This window comes from Muntiacus reevesi, chromosome 9 (genome assembly GCF_963930625.1).
Source record: "Muntiacus reevesi chromosome 9, mMunRee1.1, whole genome shotgun sequence".
Taxonomy (NCBI): Eukaryota; Metazoa; Chordata; class Mammalia; order Artiodactyla; family Cervidae; genus Muntiacus; species Muntiacus reevesi.
This window is the reverse complement of record NC_089257.1, coordinates 46,545,999-46,557,316: the sequence shown is the minus strand read 5'-3', so window position 1 is coordinate 46,557,316 and position 11,318 is coordinate 46,545,999. Positions and strand designations below refer to the sequence as shown.

Genomic DNA, 11,318 nt, shown 5'->3' with positions numbered 1-11,318 from the left:
TGATGACTATTGAGAAGCAGAATTCTTTTTAAGCATACATGTAAAAATATGACATAAACCCCTATACTAAGTGAATAATATAAACACAGTAGTAAGTATTTTTGGAGAAGGCAATGACACCCCACTCCAGTACTCTTACCTGGACAATCCTATGGACAGAGGAACCTGGTAGGCTGCGGTCCATGAGGTCACTAAGAGTTGGACACGACTGAGCGACTTCACTTTCACGCATTGGAGAAGGAAATGGCAACCAACTCCAGTGTCCTTGCCTGGAGAATCCCAGGAATGAGGGAGCCTGGTGGGCTGACGTCTACGGGGTCGCACAGAGTCGGACACAACTGAAGTGAGTTAGCAGTAGCAGTAAGTATTTTCCTACTGGATTTTATAATTATTTCACCTAGTTTCATTTTTACTAAAGGGTATTAATAAATTGATATACTATTTAAACTTTCTCTTTGTTTTTATAAAAATAAAAATTTAAAAATTTCTCTTTGTTGTGGTTCATGAATTTTAGCCCAGAAAATATGATCCCATGAATGCTTTATAGATGACACCAAAATTCTACCTATCAATATATTTATGTTTGTTAATCTTATCTCTAATAGAAAAGCATTTAACAGGAAGTTGAGAAAATCTCCATATATCGGACAGTAACTGTCATCTGCTGTCACAACACTTGCCGTTTTCAAAGAGAGAAATATACAGAGGGGATATAGAGGGCAAAGACACATTTTATCACATGTTAGATCTGTGTCCTCAGTCTCCTAACTGGTGATCAGGCTGGACCAGATATGAAACATAAGCTCATTTTTTTTCTTTTTTAAAAAATATTTATTTACTTGACCATGCAGGTCTTAGTTGCAGCTCGTGGGATCTTCAATCTTCATTTGACACGAGGGATCATTTTTAGTTGTAGCATGGAGGATCTATAGTTGTATCATGCAAACTCTTAATTGAGGCATGTGAGATCTAGTTCCTTGACCAGGGATTGAACCCAGGTCCCCTACATTGGAATCTCAGAGTCTTAGAAACAGGACCACTAGGGAAGTTTCCATAAGGTCATTTCTTGTTTTACTGGTCTAACTCCTAGAGTTTGAACAGTCTACAGCAGTCTCCTTGTACTTTCTGTGTGTGTGTGTGTGTGTGTGTGTGTGTGTGTGTGCGTGCGCACGTGCAGTCTCTCAGTCATGTCCAACTCTCTGCGACCCCCCTGGACCGTAGCCTTCCAGGCTCCTCTGTCTGTGGAATTTTCCAGTCAAGAACTAAAGCCAAGACAAAAGAAGTTAAAAGTTAAAGAATCAAAATTACCTAATGGCTCAGTTGGTAAAGAATCCACGTACAGTGCAGGAGACCCCAGTTTGATTCCTGGGTCGGGAAGATCCTCTGGAGAAGGGATAGGCTACCCACTCCAGTATTCTTGGGCTTCCCTTGTGGCTCAGCTGGTAAAGAATCTGCCTACAATGTGAGAGACCTGGGTTCGATCCCTGAGTTGGGAAGATCCCATCAAGAAGGGAAAGGCTATCCGCTCCAGTATTCTGGCCTGGAAACTTCCACGAACTGTATAGTTCATGGGGTCACAAAGAGTCAGACATGACTGAGCAACTTAAAAAAAAAAATTGCTTTACTGACCAAAACTTGATTCCCTATCCCTGTGTGCAATTGTTTCTTTGATGCTCAGGGGTGGGGGAAGTGGAGGTGGAGATCTCTTGATCTCTTGAGTGGGGGAAGTGGAGATGGAGATCTCTTGATCTCTTGAGTGGGGGAATTGGAGGTGAAGAGAAAGTTCTCTTAGCGTGCTTAGCGTGTACTGTTAACACTACTAAACACTCTTTTGGGTATTTTGATCCTCTCACCAGCGCCCCCTTTGAATAATATTAATGTCTTAAAGTAATAGGTCGTGACTAGTAGTTACTTCCCAGACAACCAGAGAGTGGAAGAAAGCCAAGCTTTAGAACTAAGATTAGGATAAATTACCAGATTGATATTCCATAAAACTGTTAATATTCTGTTTCTCCAACTGATAATCACCCTGTCTAGTGACCCTAGGAGGTCACTAGGGAAATTTCTTTAACTTCTTCATCATTATTGCTCTTGAAAATCCTATAGCATTTGTGAACCAACTCCCCAAGGATGTGTCTTTTAAAGAACAGTTGCCTCTACTGAGCAGTTGGCTCATTGCATCCCGGAATTATCCAGCTCTGAATGAGGTCTGTGGGAAGAGTCAACATATAAAACCAGCCCAAGTTCAGTGGCAGAGAAACAGAACAAGGGCAAGAAGAGAGGAGTAGGAAGAGGCACACATTGAATAGATACAGAGAAAAAGCATATAATACAGAAAAAAAAAATCTCTCCCACCTTGAGCTCTTACCAGCCAAAAGGGACCATCTAACAGGCCCAGAAGTAACTTTTGAATTTTGGACTTAAAAGTCTTGTCACATATACCTATTGAGTTGATTTTGCCTTTTCTTTGAGTAAATAGAAGAAAAAAATTTTCCATTTCTCTATAATCCATCTGGACCCCAGTATCTTTCCCAGGTGAGGAGAATTACAAAGTCATGGAGCTCTTGAGTTTCACAGAGAAGCAATTTTCAAGGATTCAGATTAGGTTATTCCAAAACGTCTCCTTTATTTCCTTTCCCTTCCCTATTTTCATTTTTATCCCCTAACTTCAAGTCCTTTCAGGTGAAGAGGAAAAGACTCACAGGGGTGGCACAGGTGATTTTCCAAACACCTCTCCACTGGTCAGCATACTGGACAACTGAACCAAGATCTCCAAGCTAGACTCGACCAAGATGACCTACTTCACTTGAGTTCCTAAAGCAAAAAAAGGAGTGCACCTTGGTGAGACATCTGATCTTAATAAACATCAATTTATTTGCTTATTTAGTGACAACCATGCTTCAGGAACTAAGCTAGACACCTAGAGATAAAAGGATGACCAAGCTGAAAATAGTATAAGATTGTTATTTTCAAGACATTCATAAATCTAGTAGTGGTGATAAGTAAGCAAAATGATACATGTTATCGTGATATGATGCTCTTTAGTTCAAAATGTTACAAAACCAGAGAGCTGGAGTGATGGGCAGGTGATAGCAAGGGGTGGTTAGGCATAGTTTGACAGGGATGATGAATCTGAGCAGGCATTTACCAGGTAGTAAGAGTTAGAATGAATTTCAGGTAGAAGATAGAGTATGTGCAACTGCATAGAGTCTTGAAGGAGGCTGTTGCACTAAAAATCACAAATTCTTCAGTGGAATTTTGAACATGGATTGCGTAGCTGAGAAAGAATATTAAGAATGTGGGGGTCAGATCCTGAGGCATTTGCTATGCAATGTAAGGAGTTCAGTTGTACAGTATGGTCACTGAAGGATTTGAACTGGAGAATCACTTGTTTATGTTTATATTTTAGTAAGATCACTCAGTCTGGAGGCAGGATACTATTTAGTATCTATATGTGTTGTCTTATACAGGCAACAGCCCCTATATGTTCCCAGTCCTTTGGAGTGCAAGCCCACTCTATCTTTTCTGAAACTTAAACTTTTTATTTTCCTTTCCATCTACCTTCCCTCTGAATTGCACAAACCACCTCCCTCTATTTACAATATTCCTCTCGTTCTCATATAACTTCCTCTTCCTTCTTGAGAAAATCTTTTTCCCATCTGCAGTATCTTCTAAGTAATACACATCAATCCATTTCTTTGATTCAGTAGGTGAGTCTATCCTCCTTTCTGAGCCAACGTTCTTTTCCTAATAAAGACTTTCAGCTAGGAAATGGTGACTCAGTGAAACAGGTCAAGTCAGTGGCTGGGTTAGAGGTCAATATAGAGTGGGGAGAGGTCACACTGATGTAGATACATAGAAGGGTCAATGAGGGTTGGGGGAAAGATCATTATGAGTATTAGGATGTCTGGAATGTTACATGGACTTAGGAGGCATGTTACTCAAGAAAAGAAAATTAGACAAACCAGATTTTGGAACTTTAGACTGATCTCCAAAGGCTCAGATGGAGTGTGAAGTCTAAATTCAAAAGTGAGGAATTTGTTCAAGAAAGACTTGATTGAAAAGGAAATTGATGTCAGTATGGTCAAGACCAGGGATCAGGAGAATGGGTGGTACAGAAAGGGGGAAAGAGCAGACTAAGGATGCACAAAATTGGGGACATTAACTGGGAGTGTGGCAGTGGGAAGAGAGGAGGGAAACAATAATTAAAGAAAGAAGAATGCTGCATAGAAGAAAGAGTATAGACTTTGGAGACCTACAGTGTTAGGTTATAATTCCATCTCTACCACTTTTTACTTGTATGAATTTAGACAAGTTATTTACCTAGTATCTGTCATGGGGAACCAACAATATCTATTAGGTTGTTGTGAGAATTGAGTGAGATGAAGTATAGGAAAGACTGAGTACAAATTCTGCCATATAATATACACCCAGTAATCAGTGAATATTTTTATTATTGGACAAGTTATTCAGGCAAAGACAGGGATGAGGAGTGAAGATGATAAAGGCCAAGTAGGAAAACTATATGAGCATTCAGCAGGTAAAAAGTATAGGACAGTAGGTTCATGTGGGACTCATGTTTGCTCAGAATGATGGGTGTATGCAGAGATCTTGATCATGCCAGAGACAATACTGTACTGACTCAAAGTTTTAAGAATAAAAAGTGGACAAAACCCACTGAAATGTTGTGAAGTAATTATCCTCCAACTAATAAAAAAAAAAATTAAAAAAAAAAAGAATAAAAAGTGGACCTTAAAAATCAAGGGAGTGCATAGACTTAGAGATTATCATGATAAGTGAAGTAAGCCAGACAAAGAAAGATAAATATGATATTGTTTATATGTGGAATCTAAGAAAAAAAGAATGATGCAAATGACCTTATATATACAACAGAAATAGAGTCACAGACATAGAAAATAAATTTATGGTTACCAAAGGGGGAAGGGCAGTAAAGAATTAATTAGGAGTTTGGGATTAACATATACACATTACTATATGTAAAATAGATAACAAACAAAGATCTACTGCACAGCACAGGAAACTATACTCAATATTTTGTAATAACCTATAAAGGGAAATAATCTGAAAAATAGATATATTTGTATATATAATTGAATTCTTTTGCTGTAGAGTGAATTAACAACTTGAATCGACCATAACACTGAAAATCTACTGTACTTCAACAATGAAAAAAATAAATTTTTACTATCTTTTGAAGAAAATCAAGAGGGTTCAGGCCAACGTTAGAGAATATGTAAATGGAACTCATTTTGTTTTCCATATGATGTCGGTGAGACAGGAGGTACTCTGTCAGAAACAAGGAAAAATACTGCATGACACCCCTCATACGCAGAATCTAAAAAAAATGGATACAAATGACCATATTTACAAAGGAGAAACAGACTCACAGAGAACAAACTTATGGTTACCGGGGGGAATGCTGTGGGGAAGGGATAGCTAGGGAGTTTGTGATGGACATGTACACATTGCTATATTTAAAATGGGTAACCAACAGAACCTACTGTATACAGCACAGGGAACTCTGCTCAATGTTATGTGGCAGCCTGGATGGGAGGAGAGTTTAGGAGAGAATAGATACATCTATATGTATGACTGAGTCCCTTCACTGTCCACATGAAACTTATCAGAACATTGTCAATCAGTTGCATTCAAATATAAAATAAAACATTTTTAAAAAGAGGTACTCTGTCAGATGTGATAGGACTCAGTGTATCAGAAATGGGGAGAACTAGTAGAAAGGTATAGGAAACAGTGAGGAGTAACTGTATATAACCTCATCTTCCAGCCTTGTCTGGATCCATTTCTTTCTTCCAGGCTATCAATGCTTTCTAGTTAGAATGCAAATCATCCCATCACCAGCGTTTTAATGCTTTATTCTGTGCCTTTGCATTTGCTTTTTGCTCTCTTTGATATTTCTCCTTCTCTTCAAAACTCTACGATATTTCATTTCAGTTAAAATGGCACTTTTTAATGACATCTTTCTGGGTTCTTTTAACAAAGAATTGTTCTACGCTGGATTCCTAACACTCAGTATCCTATCACCATGCGTACTGCATTATACTCTGATTTTCTGACCCCTTCTCTGTCCCCTTTACTAGACTGCTCCAATGTCTATTTATCTTGGTGTTCTCAGTGCATGGACCTACTTGACCCACAGTAGAGTTAAACGTGTGGGGACTAGGGTGAGCAGATTGAGAAACTAAGCAGCCTTTTTAAAAGGGAAAAACCTGCATATTACCAGGGAGGTAGTAACAGTAGAAAGTAAAGGTAAGGAAAAAAAGGGCTTGATGGATGGTACAGTGTTCTGAAGCAGATACAAAAACATCAGCAGAAAAGAAGGATTATGTTTAGGAAGAAGAATAACTGATTGACCATTCTTAAAAGTTGTCAGAAATGGCTCAGATAAGAACCTGCTAGAAGAGTTCTTAAAACATCAGTAAGATTAGGTCAGTCAACTGCTCAGAACTTTCCAAAGTGGCTCCAATCCACATAGAATAAAGACTAACATGATTACAACTGCTTGAAAAGCCCATGGTGACCTGCTCATCATCACCTGTCCTTACTTCTCTGACTTCATTTCTCCCACTCACTCTACTCCAACCATACTAGATCTATTCTCTTTTTTTGGAAAACTATTTCATCAGACAGTCAGATGACTGTTAGCAGATGACTGCTCAATGAGGCTTACCCTGACCATCCTGTATAAAACATGAACCTGCTACACTGTCACACACTTTTAATTTTACTTACTTTGCTGTGATTTTTCCATAGATTGTGTCAACTCCTACATTTATATCCATATGATAGGATTTCTGACAACAGCTTCCTGAAACATGAGATGTAGAACAGATGGAGGGACCAGTCTTAGATAAGAATTAAGGAAAGAATGAACAGAGATGTCAGAGTTTAGCATAATGATTTGGAAGTGGAAAACAGAATAAGATATGCATTAATAGTCTTGTTAGTCTTTATAAGAGGAGAAATTGTCTGCTGAGAGTTGGAGGAGAGAGTGGAATGGCAGATGAGAGATCAAAACCAAGAAATCTTTGGGAAATGTGGAGAGTGAATCAATTTAAAACATAGTGTAGAATACCAGCCATTGTCTGTGGTTTAGATGAGCTACATGACTGTAAATTTATGTTGATATCATTTGTCCTCTTTTGTGATCTTTCTCCAGTAGGACTCATTTGCCCAGGTGCAGATAAAGCCTTATTGCTTTCTTTGAAGGCCACCGGGTTTCCTATCTTACTTGTGGCTGTAACACAGAGTACTGTAATGGCTTAAATTCTACCTTTTCATCTTCATATTTTCAAAATGCCATATGGGACCAAGTCACCAATGAGCGTGATGTAGATCTTTATCTTATGTGCTTAGTCACTCAGTCTGTCCGACTCTTTGTGACCCGTGGATTGTAACCATCAGGCATCTCTCTCTGTGGGATTTCCCAGGTAAGAATACTAGAGTGGGTAACCATTCCCTTCTCCAGGGGATCTTCCCCATCCAGGAATAAACCCTGGTCTCCTGCATTGCAGGCAGATTCTTTACCATCTGAGCTACCAAGGAAGCCTAGATCTTTATCTTAACCACTAACAATTCTATAAATTGTCTGCATCCATAATTTGTTGAATTTTTTAGCATTATAATCTTATTTTAAGGGAATCAAAGTTTGGTAACTTGAAGTTTGCATCAGATTATAAAGTTAATAAGAGAGAAATCATGGACTAGAATTCAGGTCTTCCAATTATTTGTCCCACTCTTCAGCAGTTTCCCTAATGCTGTAGTACCTTCTGAATATTGGACTTTCTTTTGTCCACTTTGAGTCTCTTGTTGTATTACTCTTTTGTGTTCTGTTATTCCTGAAATATCAGACACAAGTGAGTGTGCATTCACATGTAAAAATTCCTTCACGACCTTGTTCTATAATTGATAGGATTTAGGCTATGTGCTTCCATAAGGTTTCACTCTCTTAGGCAAATTGACCTCCCTGAGAGAGTTGTTAAGCTTAATTAAAGGATAATGCTTTTGAGTGGAGAAAGAAGTCAAATTTGAATCCATTTTATTGTAATTTTTCCAACACATATAATCAACTACTTTATTAGAGATCTGGGGGGGTAGGGAGGTTAGGCTACAAAGTACATATAAATCAGAAATAATTACTAAATATTTGTGTGTGAGTGCTCAGTCGCTCAGTCTGACTCTTTGCAGCTCCGTGGACTGAGGCCACTAGGCTCCTCTGTCCATGGAATTTTCCAGGCAAGAATACTGGAGTGGGTTGCCATTTCCTACTCCAGGGGATCTTCCGAACCCAACTGTCGAACCTGCATCTCCTACATCTCCTGCTCAGGAAATTTCAAATCTTATTCTTCTTTCCATTTCCCTGATTTCTATTGGGCTTCTCAAAGAATATGTTTCTCTTTTAAGATTCATTTAATTTATAATCTCAACCCAATTTTTATCTGTTCTTTTACTTCTGTCTCCACTTATGAAGAAAGCGTTTTCAAATTTCCTCAGATTATATATTGTGCCCTGGGAAGCCCAGGATCCTTTCAAATTGTCAAATCTCCTGACTTCCCACTCCCAAGGCAGCTTCTTAAATGCAACTTGCCCTCAAGTAGTGTCCATAATAAGGAGTTTCAGAGTCAGGAAGTAGATAAAATTAGTCAAGTAGCACTTCTTCCAGAAGTATAAAATATTTGAGCCAGTCTTTGAAGAAGATGTAGATGAATTATACAGATTAATTTGAGATAAACTGTGAACTATTCTATAAATATATAACTAGTAGATATGTATATATAGTATTAAATATGTATAAATAAAACTATTATGTATAACTTTTACATATGTGATTATTAGCATTAGTGTTATTAGAAGTCATCTAAAACACTAAAATATATTTAATTATTCTAAGAGGGTAAACATTTCTTTATTCAATTTTTTTAAAGCTCTGGCCCTAAAAATAGGCAGTGAATTATTAAGTACTGTTGCCAGTGTCTTCAAAAGACATAGGGCATAGCTGAGCAGTAGACCAGAGTCAGCAATTCTTCTAGCCAGGAGGGTCTTTCCTAGTTGATATTCTGCTTCCATTTTCTCCAGACTTCAAACTTCCTCGCTTCCTGGACAATCCTTGGCACTTTCTCTAATTGTTATGATTTCCTACCTTATAGCTAGCTGCCCCTGAAATCTGTGAATATGATGATAAGGAAAGGATTTTCTCCTAGTTCTACCTAGAGGCCTCTTCAGATCCAAAGGCCTGAACCCTGAATCTGACCTCATGATTCTACTTTGAGATTCTTAGCTTTGGGTCTATATTCTATTTGTTTTCAGGTCCTGTTCTGACACCTGATTTTCTGGAGAAGATGCTGTGGCCTCTAGTGACCCAAATTATACCCCAGGACCAGATTATGACCCTAGGGTTATGTTTAATGTAGCCTGAGGGCCCCTTGCTCTAGTGTGAATTCATTCTTCAATCTGGTGCTGCCATCACTAAATCTTTTGTCTTTTGATGTCCTAATCATGTGGAAGGAAAATATCACTCATGTTAGTGAATTTGTCCTGGTGGGCTTCCCTACTTACCCTTGGCTGCAAGTTCTGCTTTTCCTCCTCTTCCTCATCACCTACCTGTTTGTGCTGTTGGAGAATGTAGTCGTCATCCTCACTGTCTGGGTAACTGGATCCCTGCACAAGCCCATGTATTATTTTCTGGGCACCATGTCCTTTCTGGAGACCTGGTATATATCTGTCACAGTCCCCAAGATGCTGGCTGGATTCCCGCTTTGTCGCAATACCATCTCCTTCTCGGGATGCATGACCCAGCTCTGTTTCTTCATGTCACTTGCCTGTACTGAGTGTGTGCTCTTGGCTGCCATGGCCTATGACCGTTATGTGGCTATATGTTGGCCTCTTCGCTATCCGGTTATGATGACCACAGAACTTTGTGTTCAGCTAACCATCAGTTCCTGGCTGAGCGGCTTTACTGTCTCCATGGCAAAAGTATACTTCATCTCCCAAGTTTCCTTCTGTGGTAATAATATTTTGAACCATTTTTTCTGTGATGTTTCCCCCATCCTCAAACTGGCCTGCATGGACTCGTCTGTGGCAGAGATGGTAGACTTTGTGCTAGCCATCATCGTCCTTGTGTTTCCTCTCTCAGCCACCGTCCTTTCCTATGCCTTCATTGTCTCTGCCATCCTGCACATTCCTTCAGCCACTGGGCAGCGGAAGGCCTTCTCTACCTGTGCTTCTCACCTTATAGTGGTAGTCATCTTCTACACAGCCGTGATCTTCATGTATGTCTGACCTCGGGCCATTGCTTCATTCAATTCTAACAAATTGATCTCAGCCATATATACAGTCTTTACTCCCATGCTCAACCCTATCATCTACTGCCTGAGGAACAAGGAGATCAAAAATGCCATCAGAAAAACCATGGCAAGTGGCCGAGCCCTTTTCTTGAGAGATTCTCTTTGCTGAAGAAATTCAGATTTCAGATTTTCTTCTTTTTTTTCATCATCTGCAATGATAAACATACTGACTTAATACAATAATTAAGGAATAAGAGGCTATATATCAAAGAAAATTCCCTTTTCTTTCTTGTATTAATTAAATTCTTTATTTTAGAAGGCAAAGAGTTAAATAATCAAAACTCTAAAGCACATACATTAGTAAAATCATTAAAAAATAATTCTATTTTTCAAGAAGATATTCAGAAATAGTTATACAACTAGTTTTTAGAGTTTCATTAATGACATTTTTCCAGTTTAATTTTGTTTTGTTTTAAAAGCTATTTCTATCTTAGGAGGCACATACAAAAAGAAGTTCTGCAATAGTCAATGTAATGACCTGTTGCTTGCTTCCTAGTGGGTTAGGGAACTTGTTCCTTTATAATCAATTGACCTTAATGATATTTCATTTAATTGCTTTTTAAAATCTATGAAAAAATGAGAAAGAAATACCTTTCAGATGCAAGACAGCGTGCAAAACTTACCTTGGTAGAGAGAAAACAGGATTTTATATACATATATATGTATACATACATATATATAATATCTTGGCCCATTTTATAATAAAACCCACTTATAAATATATTATATGATATGTAATATATATTTTTATAATATAAAATACATACAATGTAAATTTTCCTACAAATGGGATATATTTATAAAATACATAATTTCACACTTTAGTTCTCTTCCTTTATTGGAACTTCTACATATATAATTTTGGGGGTGTTATAGTTGGGGGTTAGACTCAGAAAAACTAGAAGCAGTTCATTAAAGCCACCTAGTTTTCAGGTA

General features: G+C 38.2%; 1 pseudogene; it reads left to right on the top strand.

Moving 5' to 3' along the window:
• The first annotated feature begins 9,534 nt into the window (after positions 1-9,534).
• Positions 9,535-10,491, top strand: LOC136175925 (olfactory receptor 6B9-like; annotated as a pseudogene).
• The last annotated feature ends 827 nt before the right edge of the window (positions 10,492-11,318 follow it).